Raw genomic sequence first — 15892 nt, 5'->3', positions numbered from 1 at the left:
AATTGTATTCATTTTCCAACCTCTCTGTCAATTTGCAACAAAAGATTGTGCAAACTAAGTTTGATAAAGCTTAAATGTAAGACACTTGCTCCTGTTTAGGTTTGAAATGGAGGGAAAACATGTGCTTTTGCCACTCCCCTGGGATAGTCTGACTTTAAATGAATTCAGCTCAGGAAAACTATTCACAGCAACTTTCACTTCATTTTTGACTCTTGTATCCTCTTGCTTCTTTCAAATAAATGTTTGTGATTTTGGCATCTCTTTCCACTCCAGACCCTTTGGTTTATTGGGTTTCATTCCTCAAAAAACAGCATGAAGAAAAGGTCTTTCGACTATCTCATACATACTGTTTGACCATGGAAAGGCCCACTCTATTACACAGTTTTTAAAAGAAAAAATCATCTCTTATGGAAAACCAGGGTATACTCTTGGTTGGGAATTGGAGGCGGGGAGTAGAGGGTGGGGAGAATCTTTTCAACTGCAATTTCTGTGAGAATAAAGAGAAAGGCAGCAGTAACTTTTTGATGCATTATGTGCATGTCACATTTTTCATCAGGCTGACTTCACAGCTCAAAGAATAAATCATTCTAATATGTTAGGGAGATTACAAGACTACTACATTTCAAAATGTTTATAGGTTAGCTTTACACAAAGAACAGCTTCATTTAATGGATCAAGGACATTTAAGGCAAAAGAAGCTAAGAAGTTTGTTTTCAAAAATATTTGCAATAGGAAAAAGTACCCAAAAGACGCTCCTTTTTGTAGAAAGGCTGTAAACATTTTCTGGGTGATTCAAACTGCTCTCCAGTAAACCACAGCCAATTTATGATTAAAAGCAGAAATAAAACTACAAAATGTCCTTTTTGTAGGGTTTTCTTTCCAGAAATCTATAATAGGTCTGATTTATGTTTTATCAAGATCAAATGTACTGGTAAGTCAATGAAATTTCCTTTAAAGAGGCAATTTAGGATTAAGGACTCCGTTCCTAACTATGAGACCACAGTAAATTATGAGCAAAAATAACTGGCAGCTGTTGGTAGTAGGCCATTTTAATACCCCAAAAGTGAAGAAGCCACTATATCAGAATAAATATCAACTCATTGTTTAGGCCAAGTAGGTATTCATGTACATGGTATGATTTGGAGAACCCTAAAAAGGCAATCTGATCCAAAATATCTCCTCAGAAACCTGCTTTGCTGAATGAAATTTCCATCATGACACTCTACCTTTTGGGTTATGGATGCTGTTACAAAAGGTATCGCTCTGGGAAATGAAGTGAGTCACTCAGTCGTTTCTGACTCTTTGCGACCCCATGTACTCTATCTAGCCTGCCAGGTTTTCTGTCCATGGGATCTCCCAGGTAGGAATACTGAAGTGGGTTGCATTTCCTTCTCCAGCGGATCTTCCCTACCCAGGGATCAAACCCAAGTCTCCTGAATTTCAGGCAAAATCTTTACTGTCTGAGCCACCAGGGAAGCCCAAGGTAACATACAAATTACTATGAACAAATTAATGTCTTTGTTATTTATTTCCTATCAGAGAGAAGAGCTTTGATAGTGATGGAGAAAGACCAAGGATGTACATCTAAAATAAAACAGTGAGTAAGAGAAACATCTGAGTTTGTTGTTGGGTTCCACTTGGAAGTGGGGCCGGAGTGCTGAGGACATTGGGGTTGGACAGATTCTAAAAGAAAAGGTGGAATAGGAACACTTTAAACACCATTATGCAGTAGAAAGGGCATTGGTCAAGAAGTTGAAACATTTAGTTTTCTATTGCCTTTTCTAGAAATTATAACCTATGACCTTTGATGAATCCTTTCTCCTCCCTAGATCCCTGACCCAGGAACTGAAACCAGGTCTCCTGAACTGTAGGCAGATTCTTTACTGTCTGAGCACCAAAGGGAAATTTATAACCTATCCTCCTTAGATTCAAATTTGTTCTTCTATCAATAGCGGATAGAGTTGACAGAGTAAGTAATCTCTAAAGTCCTACTCAACACTCTCCTAATTGTAGAAGGTGTGGATAGAGTAAAGCTGAAAACAACTGGCTATTTCATTATTTTTTCTAGCCATATTCTTAACCTCTGGGCCCCAAATAACCTCTGTGGGGACACTATGGAAACAGTAGGAAGCAAAATGGATTTCCCTATCAAAGAAATAATTCTTCTGCTCCCCTTGCTCCTTCTAGTCTGTCATTGTTTTGATTGCTAAAATTAACTGGAAATCTATTACCAAATTCCACAACAGTTTCCTCTATTTGACACAACAAATTCATGAAACATTTTCTTCTAGTTTCATCTTGCCACATGTCATTTACTGATAACCCAAGACTTACCAAATCAAATTCTTCTTTTATTTCATAGCTGGCTTTTTAAACATGTAACAAAAATGTAAAAAGCAAGCACTCATAAGAGTGAGACACCAAATGGAGAAGTGGCAAACATTTAGAGACTTCTTGCCAGTATGGGATTGCTTTCTATGATTAGCCTTCAAAAATATGGCACAATTCATGTTGAAACACCATAAGTGGTACTGTCATATCCCCTGGGAGACCATGCTTTAGTTTAAAAAGATTTTAACTGATACTGAACCCAAACTCTCCTCTAACGTTTACTTCCATGCTTTCTCATTAAACATTGTTTAGTTACTAAGTCATGTCCAACTCTTTTGTGATCCCGTGAACTGTAACGCACAGGCTTCTCTGTTCATTGCATTTCCCAAGCTAGAGTACTGGAGTGGGCTGCCATTTCCTTCTCTAGGGGATCTTCCAAACCCAGGGATCAAACTTGCATCTCCTGCATTGGCAGGTGAATTCTTTACCACTGAGCCACCAGGAAAGCCATTAAACATTAGGCAACATTGAAAAGGAGGTCCCCACCACCACTATCACCTTCTTTTCAAATGTTTCCATAGTTCCAAATCAAAACACCACAGTTTAATCTCCTTCCTTTAACCTGTATACTTCCAGCTCTTTAACCTAATCTTATTTTGATCAACTCATTCTGATTAAATTTGCTTGGGCCTCTTCTCATAGGACAATAAGGGATTTCTGTGTTTGTCAATTGTCATTGGCAGGTGGCTAGTTCCTTTTGCCAGTAGAGTCTGTAGCTTGATTTCAGTAAAGGTATTTGTGCTGCACTCAATATGCCAGCAAATTTGGAAAACTCAGCAGTGGCCACAGGACTGGAAAAGGTCAGTTTTCACTCCAATCCCAAAGAAAGGCAATGCCAAAGAATGCTCAAACTACCGCACAATTGCACTCATCTCACACGCTACAAAAGTAATGCTCAAAATTCTCCAAGCCGGGCTTCAGCAATATATGAGCCATGAACTTCCTGATGATCAAGCTGGTTTTAGAAAAGGCAGAGGAACCAGAGATCAAATTGCCAACATCCTCTGGATCATGGAAAAAGCAAGAGAGTTCCAGAAAAGCATCTATTTCTGCTTTATTGACTATGCCAAAGCCTTTGACTGTGTGGATCACAATAAACTTTGGAAAATTCTTCAAGAGATGGGAATACCAGACCACCTGACCTGCCTCTTGAGAAATTTGTATGCAGGTCAGGAAGCAACAGCTAGAACTGGACATGGAACAACAGACTGGTTCCAAATAGGAAAAGGAGTACGTCAAGGCTGTATATTGTCACCTTGCTTATTTAACTTCTATGCAGAGTACATCATGAGAAAGGCTGGGCTGGAAGAAGCACAAGCTGGAATCAAGATTGCTGGGAGAAATATCAATAACCTCAGATATGCAGATGACACCACCCTTATGGCAGAAAGTGAAGAGGAACTAAAAAGCCTCTTGATGAAGGTGAAAGTGGAGAGTGAAAAAGTTGGCTTAAAGCTCAACATTCAGAAAACGAAGATCATGGCATCCGGTCCCATCACTTCATGGGAAATAGATGGGGAAACAGTGGACACAGTGTCAGACTTTATTTTTATGGGCTCCAAAAGCACTGCAGATGGTGACTGCAGCCATGAAATTAAAAGACTCTTACTCCTTGGAAGGAAAGTTATGACAAATCTAGACAGCATATTCAAAAGCAGAGACATTACTTTGCCAACAAAGGTTGGTCTAGTCAAGGCTATGGTTTTTCCAGTGGTCATGTATGGATGTGAGAGTTGGACTGTGAAGAAGGCTGAGCACTGAAGAATTGATGCTTTTGAACTGTGGTGCTGGAGAAGACTCTTGAGAGTCCCTTGGACTGCAAGGAGATCCAACCAGTCCATTCTGAAGGAGATCAGCCCTGGGATTTCTTTGGAAGGAATGATGCTCAAGCTGAAACTCCAGTACTTTGGCCACCTCATGCGAAGAGTTGACTCATTGGAAAACACTGTGATGCTGGGAGGGATTGGGGGCAAGAGGAGAAGGGGACGACAGAGGATGAGATGGCTGGATGGCATCACTGACTCAATGGATGTGAGTCTGAGTGAACTCCGGGAGTTGGTGATGGACAGGGAGGCCTGGCGTGCTGTGATTCATGGGTTCACAAAGAGTCGGACAAGACTGAGTGACTGATCTGATCTGATCTGATTCCTCAGGTCGAACTGATAAGCACTGTATACTAACTGCTCAAATTGCATAGGAAACATACCTATAGTGTTCTACTAATCAGGATAGAGATTTGATGTTTTGAGTAAGACACATCTTTAAAAATGGTTCCATCCCTGATCTATTACTCTCCACTTAACACAGCAACACCTTCAACTTTTTGAAATCTTTACTCTCACTGCTCATTTTAGTGTGATCATGTGTTCTCACCACCTGGAAATTTGTTTTCAAAGTGTATATTTGTGTGAAGCACAAAATAATTACAAATGTTTTTCTAATAAATGTGAACCTCATGAGAAAATCATTCACCAAGAGATCTGGCTGTGTTTGATACAGTGACTCTCCTGACATGTTTTGAAGATAATAAATTTGGAACAAAGGAAGTACAGAAGTTCTGAAGTGCATCAAAGTTTCTATGAATCATCCAAAAAAATTACATACCAGCTATGTCCAGGTCATCATGATATACATGAAAATATATAAGAATGGTTTCTTCCTTCAAGATGCTTAAGAAAAATAAGTTGTCATAAAAGGCATAGTCCATACATGCTAAATACCATTTTAAAAGGCACAAGTCATTAATAGAATTCAGAGAACAAAGATTGCTTGCAGATGAAGAAACCTGCAGAAGTTGAATCAGTAACAAAAATGTAAATATTTGTTGACTGACTGAATAAATGGTTGCATGTGGAGGATAGGACAGGTACTTGAACTGAACCTTGAGGAATATATATGATTTATATGGGAAGAGGTTGGGGTAGTAGATTCCAAAGAAAGGGAAAAACATGAAGCTTCCTGAAGGGTAAGTTGCATGAAGCTTCCTGAAGGGTAAGTTGCAGTCATACTACAGAGAGAGCTTAAAACGCAAGAACAAACTATTGACTACATGTGTTTTCACAACAACCTCTTCCTCTATGACAGAGTACATGTGTTTTCACAACAACCGCTTCCTCTATGACACATACTACAGTTCTATTTATTGTCTATAACTCTTTTGCTTACCTGTGCTTCTGTTAGAAACATATATTCCTCAGTTGTGATCTCAAAGCAGGGTACTCATCAAAAATAAGCTCATACCTTTACCCTCAACTCCTGATACTTGATACATATGCCCAACTCAGATGGTCAGTATGGTGTACCCTGACTAGATTATGGCCCCATTATAATGACAATCAGAAAATGGCCAGTCCCTACTACAGCAGACTTGATGCCAACAATATCTGGAAAATTGACTACCCTATCACTCCTTTGCCTCCACATATGATATTTTTCTCCAGTCACTCCTTCCTACAACATAAAATCTTGAGTTTCTATCATCATGTAAGACTAAATAAATTCCAGAAATACACGGGTCCTTCCAACTCCTTCACATTCTGGTTATTTCATTAAAATTAATAATTTGCATCGACTATTTAATCAAGAAAAAGAAGTCAAAATGAATTAGAAGCAGCATGGGTTTCATATGTTGTACACAAAGGTACATTCAAGGGAATAAATCATTCTATGAGTCCAGAAAACTTGAAAGACTCAGTGATTCAAGGACATAATTATTTTATTCTGAGGTCCACAAATGATTTTCAGGACTGTCAAATTGCCACAGTGTTCCACAACTCTTTAAGACATCTCTGTAAACTTACATATAATGCAAATCATGATTGAATTTGATCATATTGGAAACCTGACATTTTGTAAGCATAGCTATACTAGGTATCAAGGGTGAATGCATGGTATAGGAATTCAGGGCCAAACGATGGCTGATTTATGTAAAGTTACTCATAAATGTTAAGTAGCATGACTCTATTTTATAATGTTAAGTTGCATAACTCTATTTTATAATCCCAAACTTTAAATTCCTCAAGGACAGGACCTAAGCTTTAATTTTTACGGCATCTTCAGTGTATAAGACATAGTAACTGTATAGAAATAAGTTACTTATTTGATATAATAATCAATGATGCTGAAGACAAGGGATAACCATCTGCAAAAATAGATGCATAAAACATAGTTTGAATAATCCTGTTTCACTCCATTCCACCCTTAGTTCTCCACTTAACTTGACTTTGCCTCTCAGTTAAGAACATGTATAAATTGGAAAAAGGGGTTTCTTCTTCAAGTAAAAGAAAATAATAAACAAATTAGTATATTATCAGATCAGATCAGTCTCTCAGTCGTATCCGACTCTTTACGACCCCATGAATTGCAGCACGCCAGGCCTCCCTATCCATCACCAACTCCCGGAGTTCACCCAGACTCGCGTCCATTGAGTCAGTGATGCCATCCAGCCATCTCATCCTCTGTCGTCCCCTTCTCCTCCTGCCCCCAATCCCTCCCAGCATCAGAGTCTTTTCCAATGAGTCAACTCTTCACATGAGGTGGCCAAAGTACTGGAGTTTCAGCTTTAGCTTCATTCTTTCCAAAGAAATCCCAGGGCTGATCTCCTTCAGAATGGACTGGTTGGATCTCCTTACAGTCCAAGGGACTCTCAAGAGTCTTCGCCAACACCACAGTTCAAAAGCATCAATTCTTCGGCACTCAGCCTTCTTCAAAGTCCAACTCTCACATCCATACATGACCACAGGAAAAACCATAGCCCTAACTAGACGAACCATTGTTGGCAAAGTAATGTCTCTGCTTTTGAATATGTTATCTAGGTTGGTCATAACTTTCCTTCCAAGGAGTAAGCGTCTTAATTTCATGGCTGCAGTCACCATCTGCAGTGCTTTTGGAGCCCATAAAAATAAAGTCTGACACTGTGTCCACTGTTTCCCCATCTATTTCCCATGAAGTGATGGGACCGGATGCCATGATCTTCGTTTTCTGAATGTTGAGCTTTAAGCCAACTTTTTCACTCTCCACTTTCACCTTCATCAAGAGGCTTTTTAGTTCCTCTTCACTTTCTGCCATAAGGGTGGTGTCATCTGCATATCTGAGGTTATTGATATTTCTCCCAGCAATCTTGATTCCAGCTTGTGCTTCTTCCAGCCCAGCGTTTCTCATGATGTACTCTGCATAGACGTTAAATAAACAGGGTGACAATATACAGCCTTGACATACTCCTTTTCCTATTTGGAACCAGTCTGTTGTTCCATGTCCAGTTCTAACTGTTGCTTCCTGACCTGCATACAGATTTCTCAAGAGGCAGATCAGGTGGTCTGGTATTCCCATCTCTTGAAGAATTTTCCACAGTTTATTGTGATCCACACAGTCAAAGGCTTTGGCATATTATATTATAGTACAACCTAAATATATGGCAGTTCTATATGGAGGAAAGCCTGGGCTGAATATCAAAATGCACCCAAAATTTTTCCAGCTCACATATACTTTGGGTAGATGGTAAGGCACATATTTGATAGGAAGTATCCATATTTTAAGTTCCTCTCCCTGACTCCAGATAAGGTGACTGTATCAGGTTTGGAATTTTGCTGAAAGGTTAGAATCAGACACTAAGAGTGGTGAGCAAGAAAGAAGAGTAACCTCAGAATACACATCTTAAGTTCAATGGGGATAAGATGTTCAGTTCAGTTCAGTTCAGTCACTCAGTCATGTTTGACTCTTTATGAACCCATGAACCACAGCACGCCAGGCCTCCCTGTCCATCACCAACTCCCAGAGTCCACCCAAACCCATGTCCACTGAGTCGGTGATGCCATACAACTATCTCATCTTCTGCCATCCCCTTCTTCTCCTGCCCTCAATCTTTCCCAGAATCAGGGTCTTTTCCAATGAGTCAGTTCTTTGCATCAGGTGACCAAAGTATTGGAGTTTCAGCTCTAACATCAGTCCTTCCAATGAACACCTGGGACTGATCTCCTTTAGGATGGACTGGTTGGATCTCCTTGCAGTCCAAGGGACTCTCAAGAGTCTTCTCCAACACCACAGTTTAAAAGCATCAATTCTGCTCTCAGCTTTCTCTACAGTCCAACTCTCACATCCATAAATGACCACTGGAAAAACCATAGCCTTGACTAAAAGGACCTTTGTTGGTAAAGTAATGTCTCTACTTTTTAATATGCTGTCTAGGTTGGTCATAACTTTCCTCCAGAGGAGTAAGCGTCTTTTAATTTCATGGCTGAAATCACCATCTGAAGTGATTTTGGAGCCCAGAAAAATAAAGTCAGCCACAGTTTCCACTGTTTCCCCATCTATTCCCATGAAGAGATGAGACTGGATGCCATGATCTTAGTTTTCTGAATATTGAGCTTTAAGCCAACTTTTTCACTCTCCTCTTTCACTTTCATAAAGAGGCTCTTTAGTTCTTCTTCACTTTCTGCCATAGGGTGGTATCATCTGCATATCTGAGGTTATTGACATTTCTCCCAGAAATCTTGATTCCACCTCGTGCTTCCTCCAACCCAGCGTTTCTCATGATGTACTCTGCATATAAGTTAAATAAGCAGGATGACAATTGATGTACTCATTTTCCTATTTGGAATCAGTCTGTCATTCCATGTCCAGTTCTAGCTGTTGCTTCCTGACCTGCATACAGGATTCTCAATAGGCAGGTCAGGGGGTCTGGTATTCCCATCTCTTGAAGAATTTTCCAGTTTATTGTGATCCACACAGTCAAAGGCTTTGGCATAGTCAATAAAGCAGAAATAGATGTTTTTCTGGAACTCTCTTGCTTTTTTGATGATCCAGAGGATGTTGGCAATTTAATCTCTGGTTGCTCTGCCTTTCGAAAACCAACTTGAACATCTGGAAGTTCACAGTTCAAGTATTGCTGAAGCCTGGCTTGGAGAATTTTGAGCATTACTTTACTAGCGTGTGAGATAAGCATAATTGTGTGGTAGTCTGAGCATTCTTTGGCATTGCCTTTCTTTGGGATTGGAATGAAAACTGACCTTTTCCAGTCCTGTGGCCACTGCTGAGTTTTCCAAATTTGCTGGCATATTGAGTGCAGCACTTTCACAGCATCATCTTTCAGGATTTGAAAGAGCTCAACTGGAATGCCATCACCTCCTGTAGATTTGTTCGTAGTGATGCTTTCTAAGGCCCACTTGACTTCACATTCCAGGATGTCTGGCTCTAGGTCAGTGATCACACCATCGTGATAATCTGGGTCATGAAGATCTTTTTTGTATAGTTCTCCTGCGTATTCTTGCCACCTCTTCTTAATATCTTCTGCTTCTGTTAGGTCCCTACCATTTCTGTCCTTTATTGAGCCCATCTTTGCATGAAATGTTCCTTTGATATCTCTTATTTTCTTGAAGAGATCTCTAGTCTTTCCCATTCTATTGTTTTCCTCTATTTCTCTGCATTGATCGCTGAGGAAGGCTTTCTTATCTCTGCTTGCTATTCTTTGGAACTCTTTATTCAAATGGGTATATCTTTCCTTTTCTCCTTTGCCCTTGACTTCTCTTCTTTTCACAGCTATTTGTAAGACCTCCTCAGGCAGCCGTTTTGTTTTTTCGCATTTCTTTTTCTTGGGGATGGTCTTAATTCCTGTCTCCTGTACAGTGTCACCAACCTCCATATGTAGTTCATCAGGCACTGTGTCTATCAGATCTAGTCCCTTAAATCTATTTCTCTCTTCTACTGTATAGTCATAAGGGATTTGATAAGGGATAAGATATAGCCTTATTCATATCTTTGCCAGTGAGTGTGTGCATATGTGCTCTCTCAAGTGTGTAAATTGCAGTATCTGTCAGTGTAGTTTACATAGGATGATGATCTTCTGCCCTAGAACTTGGTTGAAAGGTGTAGAATTTTCATGTCTTCCCTCTTCTCATATAACTTAATATCTACCCGTAATGTGAACAGTGTCCTTTAGGTGGAATATCCTTATGTAGTGAACAATCTGAACATACATACATAGCAGCCCTGCCATCATTCCTGAGTTTTATATGACCTTTATGCTGTGAACTACATTAAAGAAAATGTTACTCTTGTCTTCCTCCCTTCCTTTCTTTTTTTTTTTTTTTTTTTTTTTTTTTTTTTTTTGCTGTTATTATCTTTACATATTTGGGTGGGGGTGATTGTGATTTGTTCATCTTGTTGCACTAGGGCAACTACAGCTAATGTTTCCAACTCAGTACTGTTCTGTGGTTGACACATAACAGGTCAATTTCACTGGGTTTTGAAAAATGTCTGTTCATCAGAGGAAGATGATATTTTTCCTCGTTAGTCATGGCTTACTAGTATTAGCTTGGAAATTAGGTTTTGGGTTAACACATTTTTTTCTGAATAGCTTCCTTGTGATGCTTTTTTCTTCCATCTAAATACAGTATATTCTTGCTATGTCAACTGTAAACAGAGCCACTTATTTATTTTAAAAATACAGTACTACTATCTTATCAAATATAAATAACTCCTTTTTCAAAAGCCAGAGAACTAGATTCTATTTTGCAATGTGGATGAGATTAACCAATGAGGCTGATTTGCACTTGTTCAATGAATTTCACCTCTGAATGACACTTTTTGTAAAATAAAGCCTTCTCTGTAGAGATTCAGTTTGTCAACTCATTCAAACTTAAAGGTATTTTACATATTTACTGAGCAGATACAGATATAAACTACTAATGTTAGGTACTACAAAGGATAAAAAACTGAATGAGACTTCTTAGTTTTAGAATAGTTTGATAGTTGAGAGCATGTATTTTGAAATGACTTGTAACTGGGTTCTTATAGCTCATTCATCACTTTTCAGCTATATAATCTTGAATATATTACATATTCTAAGCCTCAGATTTCACATATGCAGGAAATAAATTGTAATATCTACCTTGTAGAGTTTGCTAAAATAATTAAATGAGAAGGCCATTCTACTAGGGTGGCTCTACTTCTTGGTAGCCTGCAGAAGCAAACTAAACCAAAACGGTTTAAAATGTACTCAAATCCAAGAAAATGAAACTTAACAACAATCAATCACAAACAGCCAACTAGGCTTTCTGCAAAAAAGCAATGACTTAAGTGTATCTAGCCAATCAGATAACGTCCTTGCTTTTCTTTTGCATCTTTTTTTTTTTATAAAAACATCTCCCACAGCTCCTGCTGGTAGAATGCTGTTAACTGCTTTTAATTTAGTATTGCCAAATTTGAACCAATGTATGCACAATTGAACTGAAATTTTTAATGTGTTTTAGTTTATATTTCAACAGTTCTGGTGTCATAAGTGGGATTCAAAGGGGACCTCCTCCCCACTAAAGCCCCCAGGAGCAATAAGCAACCAGGCATACGGTACCCACTGAGCCCTTTGTGTTTACTGCTTTGTTGCTGTGCCTGAAGTCTTTCTGAAGTATATGAGTTCCACACTTTTTGTGCTATTAGCTCTCTGACTTTATTTGAGAATATCTGTATCGAGACTGGGTCTAAAATTGGACTGGGTCCGAGTTACTTTGGTGTGGGTCCAGTGTCAGGCTTGCTTTGATTAAAGTGGACCGGGCTCAGTATGAAGTCTCTGCTTCTTTTAAAATAAAAAGGAAACCTTTTTTTTTTTTTTAACAAAGAGGTCTTCTGAGTCTAAAGATTATGAAACTCCTCTATCTGTGACTCCAGCTAACTATATGTATAAAAATTATGGGCCCAGAACCTATGTTGAGTAAGTGGGTTAACCTTACCAAAGGTAGTCTTGAATTACAGTGGCCACAGTGGGAAACTTATAAACTAAATAAGCTTATTTATGATGTGCTTTAGAGAAAAAGGAGTCCCAAACTTTTCAAAGACAACGAAAGGTGTTTATGATTGGTATGCAAAAGTTTCTAGGACAAAATAAATCAAAATTTGCCTATTTAAAAGAGTTCAACACTGCTAGGAATATTTACTATTTGTCTTGGCTAGCACCTAATGATAAGCTATTTGAAAGAATTGTTTTTCTTTAAAAGGAACTCTTATGTCAGAAGTTGTCCATACTGGAGACTAATATGTAGTGCCTGATAGGAACTTTTTAAAAGCTTTCTTTCCTAAGCTAAAATGCAACTGTGTCCAGAGGTAACATTCTGAAGCCTTCTGGAACAATTTATTTAGATATCACAAACACATGGCTCTAAATCTAGCACACAGGAATCTTTTTATTTTCATCTTAGTTGAAAAATATTCTCCCTGATATAAAGAAGCAAATTGAACATACTATAGTTAAATGAGTGGGGTCATCCCCTTGATACTATTCAAGCCACTACCCTATTCTTTCAGGAATTAAAAACTGTCTTTGTCTTACAAATCAAGTCTTGACAAGAACAAAAATGCCTCTCTAAAAGCAATTCAAGCTAAGCTACTGTTTTTACTTATCCTAATGGAGAAAAATACCATGCACTCTTTATTAATTCCAGGGGGAGACAATTCTGCCTACTGCATATTGATATCAGAGCCGCGAAAAAGAACACAACATTGTTAAATGCTGCTTTGCTTATATAAAAGAAATACAGAGTAAGATCAGCTTCCATAGTGAGCATCAATCCTGCATGGTCAATGGGTCTCTCCTAAGAGTCAACACAGGACAACTGGCCTATATGCATCCCTTTTGTGCTGCAGTGGAAAAACCCTGTCCCATCCCAGCAAAGGATAGATATGCTACAAGATGCACACAACTTAGAAACAAAAGAGTGCTCAGAAAGTTAACCAAGGAGAGACATACCCATGGAAGGTATTAAGTCCTGCACAAGTTGATTGGCTTTTTGTCTCTTGGTGAGGGTTGAAAGACAGTACATGAGACTGGGTTCCCCAAAATTTTAAATAAGATACTAAAACATTAGTTATTGAGCATAGTTTTTGTTTGTTTGTTTGTTTGTTTGTTTTTTGGCTTCTTATTGCAAAGGAACTAAACGTATTAGGGTCTATCAATAAGCATGCTTGGGCCACATTCAAAAACTTGCTATGAGGAAGAATTGCTTTAAAAACTATGAAATGTATTTCTAAATTTGCAGATCTCCAAAATGCTTATGAAATACTCCACAATTGCTTACTTATTACAGTTTCCAGCAGTTAAGAATTTTAATCAATATATATAATTAAAATAACCAGGAAAAAAAAAAAAAAAAACTTTGTGTACCACAAAACTAGTGTGCATTTTTGGTGAAAAGAAAAGATGAACAAAGTGTGAAGTTAGGAATTTTTAACTGAGTTAGAAATATAAAGAAGAACTAAAGAGAGATGACAAATACAACTGAAATAAAAAATGCACTAGTAGATACAGAGCAATGGATAAGCAAGCTGGTAGACAGAGTAGTGGAAATCACTGAAGCTAAACAGAAAAAAAAGAAATATGTAGGAAAATAAATGAAGACAGTATAAGAGATTATTGAGACAGCATCATGCATGCAAACATTTGAATTTATAGCTATCCCAGAAAGTGAAGAGAGTGAAAGGGGCAGAGAATATATTTGAAGACAAAATAGTTGAAAGATTCTCAAACCTAGAAAAGAAAACATTCAGACCCAGAAAGCACAGAGAGTCCCAAACAGGATCAATGCAAAGAGGACCACATCAAGAACATCATAATTAAAATAGCAAAAGTTAAAGATAAACAGAGAATATGAAAACCACCATGGAAAAGCAACAAGTTCCATACAAGGGAACTCCCATAAAGCTGACTTGTTTTTTGGCTGACCTTTCAGCAGAAACTCTGAAATCCTGAAGGGAGTAACATGATATATTTAAAGTGATGAAAGAGTCCAGGACCAGCAGGCTTCACAGGTTATTTCTATCAAACATTCAGAGAAGAACTAACACCTATACTTCTCCAACAATTCAAAAATTTGCAAACGAAGGAATTCCACACTCCTTTTTCAAGGTTGCTGCTAAGTCACTTCAGTCGTGTCTGACTCTGTGCGACCCCATAGATGGCAGCCCACCAGGCTCCCCCCCCCACCCCCCGCCTTCCCTGGGATTCTCCAGGCAAGAACACTGGAGTGGGTTGTCATTTCCTTCTCCAATGCAAGAAAGTGAAAAATGAATGTGAAGTCGCTCAGTCGTGTCCAACTCTTAGTGACCCCATGGACTGCAGCCTACCAGGCTCCTCCATCCATGGGATTTCCCAGGCAAGAGTACTGGAGTGGGGTGCCATTTCAAGGTTAGCATTACTCAAATATACAACTGGGCTTCCCAAGTGGCTCAGTGGTAAAGAATCTGCCTGCCAGTGCAGGAGATGCAAGAGATGCCAGGTTAGATCCCTGGGTCAGGAGGATCCCCTGGAGGAGGAAATGGCAACCCACTCCAGTATTCTTGCCAGGATATCCCATGGACAGAAGAGCCAGCTATGACTGACCAACTGAACACAATATCAAAACCAAATATATTACACAAAAAATAAAATTTTATAGATCAATATCACTGTTAAACAGAGAGACAAAAATCCTCAACAAAATACTAGCAAAATAATTTCAAAAACTATATTAAATGATCTACACCATGGTTAAGTGGAATTTATCTCAATGATGCAGGAATGCTTTGATATCCACAAATTAGGCAATGTGATTTACCATACTAACAAATTGAAAAGTAATCATATGATCATCTCAATGAATGCATAAAATGCTTCTGACAAAATTCAACATCCATTTATGACTAAAACTCTTCACAGTGTATATATATAGGAAACACACCTCAACATAATAAAGGTCACATACAATAATCCCATCACCTCCACTAGCTTTGCTCATAGTGATGCTTCCTAAGGTCCATTCTACTTCCCATGCCAGGATATCTGGCTCTAGGTGAGTGATCATACAATCGTGATTATCAGGGTCATGAAGTTCTTTTTTTGTATAGTTCTTCTGTGTACTCTTGCAACCTCATCTTAATATCTTCTGCTTCTGTTAGGTCCATATCATTTCTGTCCTTTATTGTGCCCATCTTTGCATGAAATGTTCCCTTAGTATCTCTCATTTTCTTGAAGAGATCTCTAGTCTTTCCCATTCTATTGTTTTCCTCTATTTCCTTGCATTGATCACTGAGGAAGGTTTTCTTATCTCTCCTTGATAGTCTTTGGAACTCTGCATTCAAATGGGTATATCTTTCCTTCTCTCTTTTGCCTTTCACTTCTCTTCTTTTCACACCTATTTGTAAGACCTCCTCAGACAACTATTCTGCCTTTTTTTTCTTGGGGATGATCTTGATCCCTGCCTCCTGAACAATGTCACAAACCTCCATCCATAGTTCTTCAGGCACTCTGTGTATCAGATCTAATCCCTTGAGTCTATTTCTCCCTTCCACTGTATAATCGTAAGGGATTTGATTTAGGTCACACCTGAATGGTCTAGTGGTTTTCCCTACTTTCTTCAATTTAAGTCTGAATTTGGCAATAAGGAGTTCATGATCTGAGCCACAGTCAGCTCCTGGTCTTGTTTTTGCTGACTGTATAGAGCTTCTCCATCTTTGGCTGCAAAGAATATAATCAATCTGATTT

Source organism: Bubalus bubalis, chromosome X (genome assembly GCF_019923935.1).
Source record: "Bubalus bubalis isolate 160015118507 breed Murrah chromosome X, NDDB_SH_1, whole genome shotgun sequence".
Taxonomy (NCBI): Eukaryota; Metazoa; Chordata; class Mammalia; order Artiodactyla; family Bovidae; genus Bubalus; species Bubalus bubalis.
Note: the sequence above shows the minus strand (reverse complement) of the source record.